The following is a 15,396-nucleotide window of genomic DNA, read 5'->3' on the forward strand; positions in this document are numbered from 1 at the left end:
CCTGATAATCCAGCTATGGGGTTGCTGCTGCCTCTGCCTGGATAGTAAGAGGCTCAAAGAGCTGGCAACTCCCCACTCTATTTCCACTCAGCACAGGGCTCTGGGTAAGGCTCAGTCAGTCAGAGCTGCTAGCATAATCAGGCGGGCTTTCCGGCCATTCAAAGACCTCTGGCTCTGCCACTCTGTCCGGTAACACAAGCGGGTGCCCACTTCCGGGGCGCTTGGAGGAAACTCTCACTCACTGGCTGCGCACGCAGACCAGGATATCCGGCCAGCAGTCTCACGCTCTGAGTGAAACCCCCAACCGCAGGGAAAAGTTGCAGCGTTGGAATTGAGTCTCGCTCCGTCCCCGTGCGCGGCTTTTGCAAGGCGCTGGGGCGGCCCGAGATTCCGCTTTCGGCCCACACAAAGGCCCTTGACTCTGCTCCTCTATGCGATAACACGAGCGCGCACTGCCGGGGCACTCGGAGGAATCGCTCACTCCTTATCTGCGCGCGCAAACCAGGATATGAAACACCCTCCGGCACGGAAAATCTCCACCGTTGGAATTAGTTCTTACTCCCTCCCATGCGTGGCTTTCCCAGGGCACTGGGGCTGCCCAGAGACTCTGCCCTCGGCCTACAGAAAGGCCTCTGACCCTGCCTCTCCGTGAGGCAACACGGGCACTGACTCCCGGGGCCTAGGAAGAAATCTCTCGCCCACTAACTGCGCACCAGCCAGGAGACCGGGTAAAATGGCCGCGCCGCTTGTCTTTCTTTGTTTGGGTTTGGCGCAAGTGTTAGCTTGTATTGCCCGGGTTGCCACAGGATCAGATTTTCCTCGGCTTGGATCTCCGTGCCACAGCCTGGTTCGGCCGTTTGTATTCACCCCCTTTGCCCGCCTCAGTTTCTATATTCACAGTTACCAGAGAAAGCCGCCCTGTTTAGGTTAGTGAGGAAGGCGGAGCATTTCTTACTCCCTATTTCCTTCGGGGTTTGGTTATATATTTAGCCAATTTTTCACTCAATCATACCTTTGGGTGTATTGCGAAGCATCTGGAAGCTCCAAGTATAGGTTTTTCTGTTTCTGGTTGAAGATCTTGTTGAGTTTCGGGGGAGATTTATCGGTATCGCTTCCTACCCCGCCATTACTCTGACGTCATCTCCTCACCTGCTTTCTTGTTATGCTTGGATTTCTTTTTGTCTTTCGTTTTCTCCCTGAAGCCTGACTGGGTACTTTCTGTCTCCCAAGCTTCACATTCCCGTCTGTATTACTCAGTAAGCCAGTCACTTAACAGGGTTCAAGAAGAAGGCCAATTTTCCACCTGCTAGCTCTTCTGGCATGCGCTTCTAAGACGGCACTCGGCTGTTGTCCCCTTTCTTTCACAATTTCTTAAATGGCTCTCGTCCTAGATTATGAGAGTCCAGCAGAGCAGCTCAGGCTTCTGGGCAGTAAATCTTTCAGGCTAACAGGTAAGTGTTGCCTGAACATAGCCAGTGTGGTCCTTTTAAAATCTTCTCTTGCTTTAGTCTCATCTAATGCCTGTCTCTACTTCTTGCTGAAAGAGGAATGGAAAAATATAATAAAATTTTCTTAAAAGGGTTGAGCACTGGCGTGTCTGAGCACTTGGATTGCTTTACACAGGCTTTTCTTTAGAATGTGATGTCAAGGCCTCCAAAATCTTAATAATTAAATCATTCTATCTCATTCCCTGGAGAAAGAAGCTGACTTGTACCCCGTGAATCCAAAAAAATGGCCTTGACTACATGGCCTGGCCTCAGACATTACATCACCACTCAACCTTTCTGTGTTGACATTATATGGGTATAGCAGGGGTGCAGGAATTCACCAGTGAGTGCGCTCCAGGCTAGTGAAGCACCTTATAAAGTTATAACTCTACATCTTTGTTTTCTTGTAACTCCATGCAGTCCTGATTAGTCTCACTTGGGGCCTGGCAACCCACATGTACTTCATCTGAAATAAAAGCCCACTTTTTTCTTTTTTTTTTTTTTTTCTTTCTTTTTTTTTTTTTTATAATTTTATTTTTTTAATGGGGTGACATCAATAAATCAGGATACATATATTCAAAGATAATAAGTCCAGGTTATCTTGTCGTTCAATTATGTTGCATACCCACCACCCAAAGTCAGATTGTCCTCTGTCACCTTCTATCTTGTTTTCTTTGTGCCCCTCCCCACCCCCTATCCCTCTCCCATTCCCCCCTCCCACCCGTAACCACCACACTCTTATCAATGTCTCTTAGTTTCACTATTATGTCCCACCTACGTATGGAATAATACAGTTCCTGGTTTTTTCTGATTTACTTATTTCGCTTCGTATCATGTTATCAAGATCCCACCATTTTGCTGTAAATGTTCCGATGTCATCATTTCTTATGGCTGAGTAGTATTCCATAGTGTATATGTGCCACATCTTCTTTATCCAGTCATCTATTGATGGGCTTTTTGGTTGTTTCCATGTCCTGGCCACTGTGAACAATGCTGCAATAAACATGGGGCTGCATGTGTCTTTACGTATCAATGTTTCTGAGTTTTGGGGATATATACCCAGTAGAGGGATTGCTGGGTCATAAGGTAGTTCTATTTTCAGTTTTTTGAGGAACCACCATACTTTCTTCCATAATGGTTGTACTACTTTACATTCCCACCAACAGTGTATGAGGGTTCCTTTTTCTCCACAGCCTCTCCAACATTTGCTGTTACCTGACTTGCTAATAACAGCTAATCGAACAGGTGTGAGGTGGTATCTCATTGCCGTTTTGATTTGCATTTCTCTAATAGCTAAAGAAGATGAGCATCTTTTCATATATCTGTTGGCCATTTGTATTTCTTCCTGGGAGAAGTGTCTATTCATATCCTCTTCCCATTTTTTTATTGGATTGTTTGTTTGTTTGTTGTTGAGTTTTATGAGTTCTTTGTATATTTTGGATATTAGGCCCTTATCTGAGCTGTCGTTTGAAAAAATCATTTCCCATTTAGTTGGCTTTCTGTTTATTTTGTTATCAGTTTCTCTTGCTGAGCAAAAACTTCTTAGTCTGATGTAGTCCCATTCATTAATTTTTGCCTTCACTTCTCTTGCCTGTGGAGTCAAATTCATAAAATGCTCTTTAAAACCCAGGTCCCTGAGTTGAGTACCTATGTCTTCTTCTATGTACTTAATTGTTTCAGGTCTTATGTTTAGATCTTTGATCCATTTTGAGTTAATTTTTGTACAGGGGGAGAGACTGTAGTCCAGTTTCATTCTTTTGCATGTGGCTTTCCAGTTTTCCCAGCACCATTTATTGAAGAGGCTTTCTTTTCTCCATTGTGTGTTGTTGGCCCCTTTATCAAAAATTATTTGACTATATATATGTGGTTTTATTTCTGGACTTTCTATTCTGTTCCATTGGTCTGAGTGTCTATTTTTCTGCCAATACCATGCTGTTTTGATTGTCGTGGCCCTATAATAGAGTTTGAAGTCAGGTATTGAAATGCCCCCAGCTTCATTCTTTTTCTTTAGGATTGCTTTGGCTATTCGGGGTTTTTTATAGTTCCATATAAATCTGATGATTTTCTGCTCTATTTCTTTAAAAAATGTCATTGGAAGTTTGATGGGAATTGCATTAAATTTGTATATTGTAAAAGCCCACTTTTAAGTGGGACAGAGTCAACTCTTGGGTTCTATCCTATGACTTACTTTATGACTTTAGGCTAATTTTTTCTCCTTCTTGCCTTTCTTTTATATAATATATTTTTAGCCCCTTAGCTTTTAAAGCATTTTCTTTTATATTAATCCTCCCAGTGACCTTTGGCTTTAGTTAGACAAGTTTTATCTTCACATGAAACTGAGGCCTGCCTAGTTTGAAACGGCAGGTCCAGTTGGAAGCAGAAACAGGCTGAGACTCGGTCTCTCGCCTGGGATGGCACCCTCTTCCTCACAGCCGTGCTCCCACCTGTGCTGTGCAGATTCAGTGGTGATAGTCTCCTCCATGGGCTAATGAGGAAGAACTAAATGTTGAATTTTGTGGCTGAGGAATTCCTTGTTGTAGGTATTACTTAGGTGACTATTTTAGGAGACTTTATTTTATAAAAAGAAGGTAGCATTGAAATAACTTTATTATTATTATTATTCAGTTAGAGGTGGGGAGGCAGAGACAGACTCCCGCATGCGCCTCGACCAGGATCCACCCAGCAAGCCCACTAGGGGGCGATGCTCTGCCCATCTGGGGCCCTTGCACCATTGTAACTGGAGCCTTTTTTTTTAGCATCTGAAGTGGAGGCCATGGAGCCATCCTCAATGTCCAGGGCCAACTCACTCTAATCAAGCTTTGGCTGCAGGAGGGGAAGAGAAGAGATGAGAGAGAGAGAGAGAGAGAGAAGTGAGAGGGGGAGGGGTGGAGAAGCAAATGGGTGCTTCTCCTCTGTGCCCTGACTGGGAATCGAACCCAGGACATCCACCTGCCAGTCTGATGCTCTACCACTGAGCCAACCTGCCGGGGCAAAATAACTTCTTTATCAAGCCCACATTTCTAACTCTTTTTTAATCCCAAGCCTCTTTGAAAGTCTGAAAGATACAAATATTCATTTCAGAAATATGTACATATACACAGTTTTGCATGTAATATTAAGGAGTTTATAGAATTTCTGAAACCTAGAGGCTTCAGGTATTAGCAATCCTGGATTAAGATTTTACCCATGGATTATATTGTCTTTTAGTCCATTTGCAGATGCAGTTTTAGAACTTTAAAAGCTTAAAACATTTTGGAGTATGTATATGCAGGCATGCTTGATACGATCTAGTTTATAATTGTTCTACTGAAAAGTAACACTGGGCACCTGATTTCTTTTTAGGAACAAAAGGAATTTATAAGATTGTGATGCGACATGAGTTTTCCTCTAATCTATAGTTCCTGGCTAGGAGCCTGGGCTTTCCTAAAAAATTCATGATAGATATTAATGAAGGGATCAGAGTATCCCTTTCTTGCTCTACCTTCCCCATCCTCCTTAGAGATTTTACTTTTAGTAGCATTGCCCTTTTTGGGGGTGTCTTCAAAAAAGAAAAGTAACGTTCCTTCCTCTGAATGGTTGAAACCTTTGCTTGACTGACAGGATTGATGCCGTCTACCCTCTTCCCAGTCCCCACATGCAAAAGCTGAGGCCCACAGAGGAGACATTGATTGCTGAAGGCATTTTCGTTGATGACCCCTCATCTTGGCCAGGTTTCCAAAAAGAGTCTTGCGGGGTTGAATGTCCTAAGAGGTCCGATTGCTGTCACACAAGGCTCATGGACCTGGATATTGTCATAGTAAAACAAAACTTCAAGATTTTCAACAACTGAAAATAGAAGGAACACCATTAGAAACTGTACAGGAGGACCTGGCTGCATAAGGGCTAAGGGATTCATGGGGCCACAATGAAGTTGGAGATACATGGGTGGCTTTGCAAACAATGTGTCCTTTGTTGGTGCAATAGTAAAAGGATTCAAATGGGGATTTGCTGAATTCGTGGTAGCTGTAGGGACTCAATGTTACCTGGAGACCCAGAATAAAGATAAGAAGCATCACTGAAGATAATACCTGGAAGAAGTATCTTAGTGGATTTTTAAAATTATTGATTTGAGAGAGGACAAAAAGGGTGAGAGGGAAGAGAGGGATGAGAAGAATCAACTCATCGTTGCTTCACTTTAGTAGTTCATTGACTACTTCTCATATGTGCCTTGATGGGGGGAGGAAAAATTAAGCCATGCCAGTGACCTTGGGCTCAAGCCAGCAGCCTTGGGATCATGTCAATGATCCTGTGCTCAAGCCAGCTACCTGCTCTCAAGCTGGCAAGCCCGTGCTCTAAATGGAGACCTCAGGGTTTCAAACCAGGACCTCAGCATTCTATGCCAGTGCCAGTCAGGCTTCTTAGTGGATTCTTAACTTTCTTATAAAAATTAAGATTTCTTCACTGTAACCTAAAAAAAAAAGAGAGTTTGGCCAAATAAAGATTCATCTTTAAGTAATGCGGTCTACCTTGTTACAAGCAGCTGTTAGAGATTTAGAGCATTAAAAAAAATTTTTTTCTACTGATGATTTGACTATTATTGGCTGTCTTTATGGAACATTTTGTTATTAATAGAATTTTTCCTACTCAGAACTCATAATGGTTGGTTATTTTAATACATCAAAGAATTCCAGGAGCCTAATAGAACTGACATGGCAAATGGTCCAAAGAAGCAAGCAAGAATCATGTAACATCACAGGCAAAAAAAATTGTGTCAATCTTATGGGTATACATATTTGTATGTTTTTATTGGGAACCAGTGGAATTCTGTTTTTTCTACCACAAATAAAATAAATCTATGGTTTTGGCCACTTCCACAGAAAAATTTCCCTGATTGCTTTGGATAGTATTTGTGGCAGGCTCTGGGTATAAATATGATTAAAGGCCTATTATATACCCATTGGCAAATGTTTTTCTGGAACTATTCTTCTAGAGAGCATATCACAAAATTGTTCAATCACATTTTCCCCCTTCTGACAAAAGGTCAGGGAGAATTAAGAACTGTGTTTAATTTAAATATTAAATTGCAGTCTCTGTGCTATTAGATCCAGGCTAGAGAGCCATCTGGTTTTTCTATCCTAGTCAGTACCGTTAATTAGACAGGCATGCCATTAATTGGAGAATAATTAATCAGTTACTATGGAAGGAGTCTTGGAGAGAACTGGGTAAGCTAAACAGCACTCAGTGAATAGTAACTAATTGATATGTTTCCTTTTCCATCAACCAGTGTTGGAAAACATCAAATGTCCAAACACATACACGCACTCTTACACATATACATATACTGAGAGAGAGATTAAAAGGCCTGTTAAAACATATTCTAGATTATTCTTGAATATACAGGTAGATGGCCTGTCCTTTCTGTCTTGTAGAGCTTTTTCCTCTTTTTATTGTGGATTTTGGGTGGGAGTGGGGAGAATTTTATGTATATATATCCGTATTACTAAATCCAATAAAACCTGAGAATAAGATTGGTGGGCAGTTATCTGTATTCCAGATTTGTACCTTTTTTGATTTGCTTAATCATTAAGGTTTAAATAAAGGTGATAGAGAAGGAAAATGGTTGCTTTGCTTAAAAGTGACTAATAAATTTTTTTCCAGTAAGCTTCTATTTAGTAACAGTTTTGCTATAGCAAGCTATGTTTAGATTCTTCTTTGAACCTTTAAGTTGTTAAAAATTCCTTGTGACTTGAGTGACTCTACAAAAGTGGTCTATTTAGCAGCATGGGCTTCTCTGGGTATTTATCTAATAAAGATCTTTCTGAAGAGCATGTGTAATTCAAGACTGCCAAAAGCTAAAGAAAGGAGCAGGAGTTCTGGGGGGGGGGGTGGTGCTGGACATTATAGCAGTCTACTGGAGAAGGGAGTATTAAATGAGTGACTTCTATAATGGTTAATGAATTGATAAAAGACATGTGGGCAAATGAGACAGTGACAGAGTGCTGATGCAGTAATCTTTTGTTTTTATGTTACTAGTGGTGGTGGCCATCTTGAAATGTATTGAGAGGGCAGTTGTTGCTCCCTCTATTCTTGAACAATTAATATCTCCATATTGACAGTGGACTAGATGAAAGGATTAGATAAAATGCACTGGCCTCAGATTAACTCTACTTAAAATGACTGGGATGGGTCAGAGTGTGGCCAGCCTTTAACCTTTGTGGCCAGGTAGGAAGGATTGTGGATGATATGGATCCATATGCTCGTTTGCATTGGTATCACCCATCATACCCACCCACAAAGCCAAATTAAAATTAAGTATGTCTTCCACTCTTTGAGAAGAAGTAGACTATTGGTCTTCTACCACTCCCCCACAACCCAGAGCGTTATGGAAAGTGGGGCTTCTATTGCCTAAATAATGGACGAACTAAAACGGTCTTTCTCCGTTTTTGGAGGCCTGCTCTATTTGTCCCAGTTAGCATACAAGATAAACGATTCATATAAAGTGAGTTTTTATTTTATTTTATTATTATTATTTTTTACAGAGACAGAGAGTGAGTCAGAGAGAGGGATAGACAGGGACAGACAGACAGGAACAGAGAGAGATGAGAAGCATCAATCATTAGTTTTTTCATTGCGCATTGCAACACCTTAGATGTTCATTGATTGCTTTCTCATATGTGCCTTGACCGTGGGCCTTCAGCAGACCAAGTAACCCCTTGCTGGAGCCAGCGACCTTGGGTTCAAGCTGGTGGGCTTTTGCTCAAACCAGATGAGCCCACGCTCAAGCTGGCGACCTCGGTGTCTCGAACCTGGGTCCTCTGCATCCCAGTTCGACGCTCTATCCACTGTGCCACCGCCTGGTCAGGCTAAAGTGAGTTTTTAATTTGTTATTTATCCCTTACTATTTAGAATGAAATAAAAGAAAAGACCTAAGAGAAAGTAATGAATTATTTATATTCATGCCCCAACTAGACCACAAACTTAATATCATCTTATTTAGTTTTTGCTTTTCTAAAACTGAACAATAATCTTCACCTTTTTTTCATGGTGGTGTTTTAGATGTGAAAGTTGGTTGTGAAGTCCTACATCACAGAAGGGAATAAAAATGTTAAACCTAGGAATTTTTGGAAACCATTTTTTCCATTAGTTTCTATAACTTATTTATAAAGGGCTATAGGCAGCTGAACTTTCTGTTATTTAGGCCAGAGGCCCTTTTCCCAGGTCAGCTTCAAATTCAACACGAGATTGCCTGGGTAAGAATGCACAGATACCGTCTAAAATTAGTAGCTAGACAAAAAGGAAAAGAAAGAGAGAAACCTGAGTATATACCTCCAGTTCCATCACTTGAGGTGAAATTCAATTTTCTGGTGTATTCACATAATTATTGTGTTTCATTAATTTGTATGTATTTATGTAGTTTGAATTTCCCTTAGTAGTGATTAAATGTTGGCACTGTTTAGTCTTTGTTTTCTTGCTCCCGACAGCAAATATTTAAATATTTGTGAGATGGCTCATCGAGCCTTGCAATGCTGTTTGTACTGTTGAGCTCTAACCGTTAACAGGGTCACAGTTGGAGGCTCCAACTCAAGTCTGGGAGGAGATGGACCCTTCCAACACAGGTTTAGAAGAGAGGAATCTTTCCAATCACTCTGATGATGCTAAATGTATCTCTGCACTCAGCCCACTTGAAACCATCTTTATTTCCACAAAGCTTTAAAAAGAAAGAAGGAAGAGAGAAAGGATAAAAGAGCTCCTTTGGCTACCTTATACTTTAAAATAGTCCAGAATTCTGTCTCCTCTCCTGTAATACTCATCTCCCAGATACCCACATAACTTGCTTCCTCATTTCCTTTAGGGCTCTGTTCAGAATGCCATTTTATCAGAGAGGCCTTCTGTGACCACCCTGTATAAAACGGAAACTAATCACCCAGGCGCTCCTTATATGCCCTAACCTGCTGTTTAGTTTTTCTCTGTACCACTAACCACCAGTAGACACATTATGTTTATGTATTCTTTTAAATTTTTTTCTTCTGCCCATTCCATTCACATTATACATATAGCATATAAAATTCTGTTCCTTTTCCCACCCAATAAAATGTAAGTTAAGCTTCATGAGGGTAGGGACAATTCTGTATTTCTTTCCCTGGAACAGTGCCCAACATATAATTGACATTTGATAAATATTTGTTTAATAAATAAATGGATGGACTACTTTTTATTTCCACCTCCTGTAGTCAGCAGTATTCTAGGCAGCCAACTTTGAATGCTGGAAGGGGCCCAGCAGACAACTATGAAATGTCATAAATGAATTCCTCAGGGCGGTTTTGTGACTCCAGTGTGTGTGAACACTTACATGGTCTGACGAGACAGCAGTGGGTCAAGATCCCCTTTTTGGACATCACCCCGAGCTGTTCCCTTGTGGTGGTTCCAAGCGGAAGAGAGGGTGGAGAGTTGCCCTTATCCCTGAGAGGAAGCCTGGACATTGTATGCATTTTCTACGTATTTTAAGAGCTGTCATATTAACTCCAAGAGGCCTTAACTCTGTGGGACTTTCTTCCTTCTAAGGTAGTCTTCTGAGTCAGCATTCCATCTGGGAGTCAGTCCTTTTTTACATTTTCGTGGCTTTCCTTGGTGAATAGCTGAATAGGAAAGAGCCAGTCCACCTGACAAGGTGGTGGTGCAGTAGATAAGAGCGTTGGACTGGGATGTAGAGGACCCAGGTTCGAGACCCCGAGGTTGCCAGCTTGAGCGTGGGTTTATCTGGTTTGAAAAAAGCTCACCAGCTTGAGCCCAAGGTTGCTAGCTTGAGCAAGGGGTCACTCGGTCTGCTGAAGGCCCGCGGTCAAGGCACATATGAGAAAGCAACCAATGAACAACTAAGGAAAGAGCCAGTCCTTCACCATGAAACAGTAAAACCTTCAATAAGCCCATCCTTGGCTCATTCAGTTTTAATTTTTATTTTTGTTTGTTTAGTTTGGGGGGACAGGGTAGCAGGAATTCTACATGAAGTTTTAAAACCTCTTTTAAACATAGAGCATGAAATGATGAGATGTTGAATAATAAATATGCTATATACCAGGGGTCGGAAACCTATGGCTCATGAGCCAGATGTGGCTTTTTTTTTTTTTTTAATTTACTCATTTTTAGAGAGGAGAGAGAGAGAGAGAGAGAGGAGAGAGAGATAGGGGGGAGGAGCTGGAAGCATCAACTCCCATATGTGCCTTGACTAGGCAAGCCCAGGGTTTCGAACCGGTGACCTCAGCATTTCCAGGTCGACGCTTTATCCACTGCGCCACCACAGGTCAGGCTGATGTGGCTCTTTTGATGGTTGCATATGGCTCGCAGACAAATCTTTAATAAAAAAACATTAATAACGTTAAAAATATAAAACATTCTCATGTATTATAATCCATTCATTTCCTACCACTCATGTTCATGGTTGCGGGTGGCTGGAGCCAATCACAGCTGTCCTCCGGAACAACACCAAATTTTTATTGGATAATGCCTAATGTACACGGTTGTTGTATGGCTCTCATGGAATTACATTTTAAAATATGTGGCGTTCATGGCTCACTCAGCCAAAAAGGTTCCCGACCCCTGATATATATATATACATATAAATTATTAGTGGACAGTTCTTTTGTGTTCTGTGTCCCCCTATACTCCCCCTTCCTTGCCCTGTCCATGTGTCTTAATTTGGGTTCAAGTTTCAGGTACAAGTAGTTTATTTTGAAATGCAGGAAATAGTAGAGGAATGGAAAAGTGAGATAGGGAAAGGAAGGGTGCGTTACTGAGCCAACAACTGTGGGCAGTTGGAATTTGATCTGAGGGGGAAGGGCATAGAAGATGCACTTCAGAGTTATTCCACCTGGGGAAAGGCAGCTGGGATGTTGGTGGGATATTTGGTCATTGCCTGAGCCTCATACCAGGAATATTCATTCCCTGGAACAGCCTGCAGCCTCCTAGGCTTGGGAGAAACCTTGGGACAAAGAGACCTGGATACTGGCAGTTGGAGAACCAGCAGAAAGCAGTAAGGCCTGAGGGATATGAGCAGGCATCAAGGAATGAGCGGCACCATGCTTTCTGTTTCTGTTGAAGCAGTACTCTGGCTGCCTGAGCACTCTCACTCTCCTCTGCTCCTTCTTTTCCCTCTCTTCATCGCCTCTCTACCTCAGGCGGGCTCAGTGCTCATATCTCTCTTGCCTTGCCTCTTCTGTGAACCACCAGGCACCTTATTTCTCATAATGGCACCTACTGATTTCCAGTGCATGGTATGGTAGTTGTGTACCTACATGTATATTTTCTACTTGATTTAAGCTCCTTGGGAACCCTGGTATTATCTTATATATCTTTGTAAGCACCAAAGTGCTTGGTACATAAGTACTTGGTTAGTTTGAATGAATCTTTGTCCCCAACTAGTAGGTGGTTTTGCTAGACTGGCTGTGAGAAGAAAGCCCTGGGCTTCTGAGTTCCAGCTTCCTGACCTCAGCCAGGGTAGGTCCTTAACTGCTGGGAGTTCCTGGGTGGACCCTAAAATCCGAGCAATGAGGAGTTCTCTTTTTTTTTTAAGAAAAAAAAAAGATATTTAAAAATTTTTTATTTATTGATTTTAAGAGAGAGGATAGAGAGAGAGGGAAAGGGGAGGGAACAGGAAGCACCACCTTGTAGTATTTGCTTCTCGTATATGCCTTGACTGGGCAAGCCCAGAGTTTCAAACTGGCGACCTCAGCATTCCAGGCCAACACGATTCACTGTGCGACCACAGGTCAGGCCTAAGGAAAAAATTTTAAGTATTCAGTTTCATAGTATTAAAAACAGTCACATTGTTGTATAAACATCACCACCATCCATCTCCAGACATTTTTCATCCTGCAGAACTGAAACACTGTACCCATTAATCATGAACTCCTCTCCCTCTCTTAACCCCAGATCTTGGTAACTACCATTCTATGTTCTGCCTCTATGAATTTGATTACCCTAGGAACCTCATAAGTGCACTTACACATTGTCTTTTTGTGACTTTCATTTTATTTGGCATAATGTTCAAGATTCATCATGTTGTAGAGTGTAGAAGAACTTCCATCCCTTTTAAGGCTGGATACTATTCCGTTGTATATATAAACCACATTTTGTTTATATATTCATCTATTGATGGACACTTGAGATACTCCCACCTTTTGGCTATTTTGAATAATGCTACTATGAACATAGATGTAAAACTATCTCTTAGAGACCCTACATTCAGTTCTTTCAGATATATATATCCAAAAGTGGAATTAATGGATCATATGGGAATTTTATTTTTAATTCTTTGAGGAACTATTTTCTGTTTTGTTTTGTTGTTGATAGTAGCCATCCTAATGAGTTTGAGGCCATATCTCACTGTGGTTTTGATAATGTATTTCCCTGACGATTAGTGATGTTGAGCATCTTTTCATGTGTTTGTTGGCCATTTATATGTCATTATATATTTCTTCTTTGGAAAAATGTCTATTCAAGTCCTTTGCTCATTTTTTAAATCAAGTGATTATTTTGTTATTGAGGAAACTTTTTAATTGAAGTATAACAGGGTTAGTCTCAGAGTTTCCTTGCCTTGAGCATATTTATGTAGTGATTTGTCAAATAACCATGGGCTGGCAGCTTAGGGACTTTCAGCTTTGATCTGGCTCCTACTATTCCTTCACAGAGTAATTCTACAATCTTAGAAATGAGCCCCAGAGTGTCTTAGTCTGTTCTGACTGCTATAACACAGACTAAATGGCTTATAAAAAATAGTCATTTTTGTTTTACAGTTCTGGAGGCTGGAAGTTCAAGATCAGGGTGCCAGCCAAGTTGGGTTCTGGTAAAGAACCTCTCCCAGGTTTTAAACTGCTGGCTTCTCCCTGTTTCTTCACATGGTAGAAGGAGGCTAGGGAACTCTGTTGAGTCTTCTTAATGAGAGTGCTAATCTCACCTGACCTGTGATGGCACAGTGGATAAAGTGTTGACTTGGAATGCTGAGGTCACCGGTTTGAAACCCCAGGCTTGCCCATTCAAGGCACATATGAGAAGCAACTACTATGAGTTGATGCTTCGCACTCCTCATTCCCCTCTAAAATCAATTAAATTAAAAAAAACAAACAGTGCTAATCTCATTTATGAGAGCTCTATTATTATGACCTTATCACCTCCCCAAAGGAAGACCTGATATCATTACATTGGACATTAGGACTTCAACATGTGAATTTGGAGAGGGATACATATATACAGACCATAGCAGAAAGTGATCAGATGAGGAACACACTTCTTTTCCCACTGTGCCCGGGGCTCTGTGAATAGCATTTTCATTATCTGTAAATAAACATTCCTTTTTTTTTTTTCCTGAATGGTGAGAGGAGGGGAGATAATGAGACAGACTCCTGCATGTGCCCAAACCAGGATTCACTCGGCTACCCCATCTTGGGCCAGTGCTCGAGTACTGAGCTATTTTTAGCACCCAAGACTGATGCACACCAACGGAGCTATCCTCAGTGCCAGGGCCACACTGGAATGAATCGAGCCATTGGCTGCAGGAGGGGAAGAGGGAGAGAAGGGGGACAGGGTGGGGGGAGAAGCAGATATACACTTCTCCTGTGTGCCTAACAAGGAATCGAACCCAAGATGTTCATACTCCAGGCCGGTGCTCTATCCACTAAGCCACCAGTTAGGGCCTAAACATGCCTTTCTTTGCCTCCTTTCTCGTGTTCCTACATGTATTTTGAAAACTGGTAAATTGATTTTTCATGATTACAATGTATTTAGTAAAGTATTTACATTAGGCATGAGGTTGTATATATGTTTGATTTCCATTTTTTGAAATTATTCACTGTCATTCTTAAGAAGTTTTCTGTAGAAAACTGTGGGCCTACGACAATATATACTTTCAGGGATCATTTCTATAGTTTGTTAAACTGTAGGCCTTTCTTTTTCTAGGGAAATAAGCAGATGGGGCCAAAAGGCAGTTAATAATGCTGACCTCACCTTAAAGTAAAACACTCTAGCTAATCTTTGGATATAAGTAAGCTCTCAGAATTGTTCATTAGTTACTTTTAGACAACATTAGACAATGCTTTTAGGAGTCCTAATAAGAATACCTCTGGCGGCCCTGGTCGGTTGGCTCAGTGATAGAGCATCGGCCTGGCGTGCAGAAGTCCCGGGTTCGATTCCCGGCCAGGGCACACAGGAGAAGCGCCCATCTGCTTCTCCACCCCTCCCCCTCTCCTTCCTCTCTGTCTCTCTCTTCCCCTCCCGCAGCAAGGCTCCATTGGAGCAAAGATGGCCCGGGCGCTGGGGATGGCTCCTTGGCCTCTGCCCCAGGCGCTGGAGTGGCTCTGGTCGCAACAGAGCAACACCCCGGAGGGGCAGAGCATCGCCCCCTGGTGGGCGTGCCGGGTGGATCCTGGTCGGGCGCATGCAGGAGTCTGTCTGACTGTCTCTCCCCGTTTCTAGCTTCAGAAAAAAAAAAAAATAAATAAAATAAAAAAAAAAAAATAAAAAGATCTCAAAAGCTCCTAATTTTTTTTCTACATTTAAGCATTTTCTTTTTGAAAAATTGTGGTAAAATATATATATAGCATAGAACTTATATTATAACCATTTTTTAGTGTACAGTCATATGTCATTAGTGTATTTACATTGTTGTATAACCATCACTGCTAGCCATCTCCAGAATTATTTCATCTTCCCAAACTGAACGCTCATAACCATTAGCTTCCAACTATTTCTCCCTCCCCCCAGTTCTAGGCAACTATTATTCTTTTAGTCCCTGAATTTGTATAATATTTACTTTCATATGTGGCTCTTTTCATTTAGTATAATACCTTCAAGATTCAGCCATGTTGTAGTATGTGTCAGAATTTCCTTCCTTTTTAAGGTGCAGTAATATTCCATTGTATTTATATACCACATTTTGTTT

General features: G+C 41.5%; 1 protein-coding gene and 1 pseudogene across 2 annotated transcripts in view; both read left to right on the forward strand.

The window, feature by feature from the left end:
- Positions 1–15,396, forward strand: part of DCAF5 (DDB1 and CUL4 associated factor 5) — a 139,769-nt gene that overhangs the window by 80,399 nt on the left and 43,974 nt on the right. The gene's annotated exons all lie outside the window — the stretch shown is intronic.
- On the forward strand, positions 1,376–5,810 carry LOC136375824 (NADH dehydrogenase [ubiquinone] 1 beta subcomplex subunit 3 pseudogene; annotated as a pseudogene).

Source organism: Saccopteryx leptura, chromosome 6, assembly GCF_036850995.1.
Source record: "Saccopteryx leptura isolate mSacLep1 chromosome 6, mSacLep1_pri_phased_curated, whole genome shotgun sequence".
Classification (NCBI taxonomy): Eukaryota; Metazoa; Chordata; class Mammalia; order Chiroptera; family Emballonuridae; genus Saccopteryx; species Saccopteryx leptura.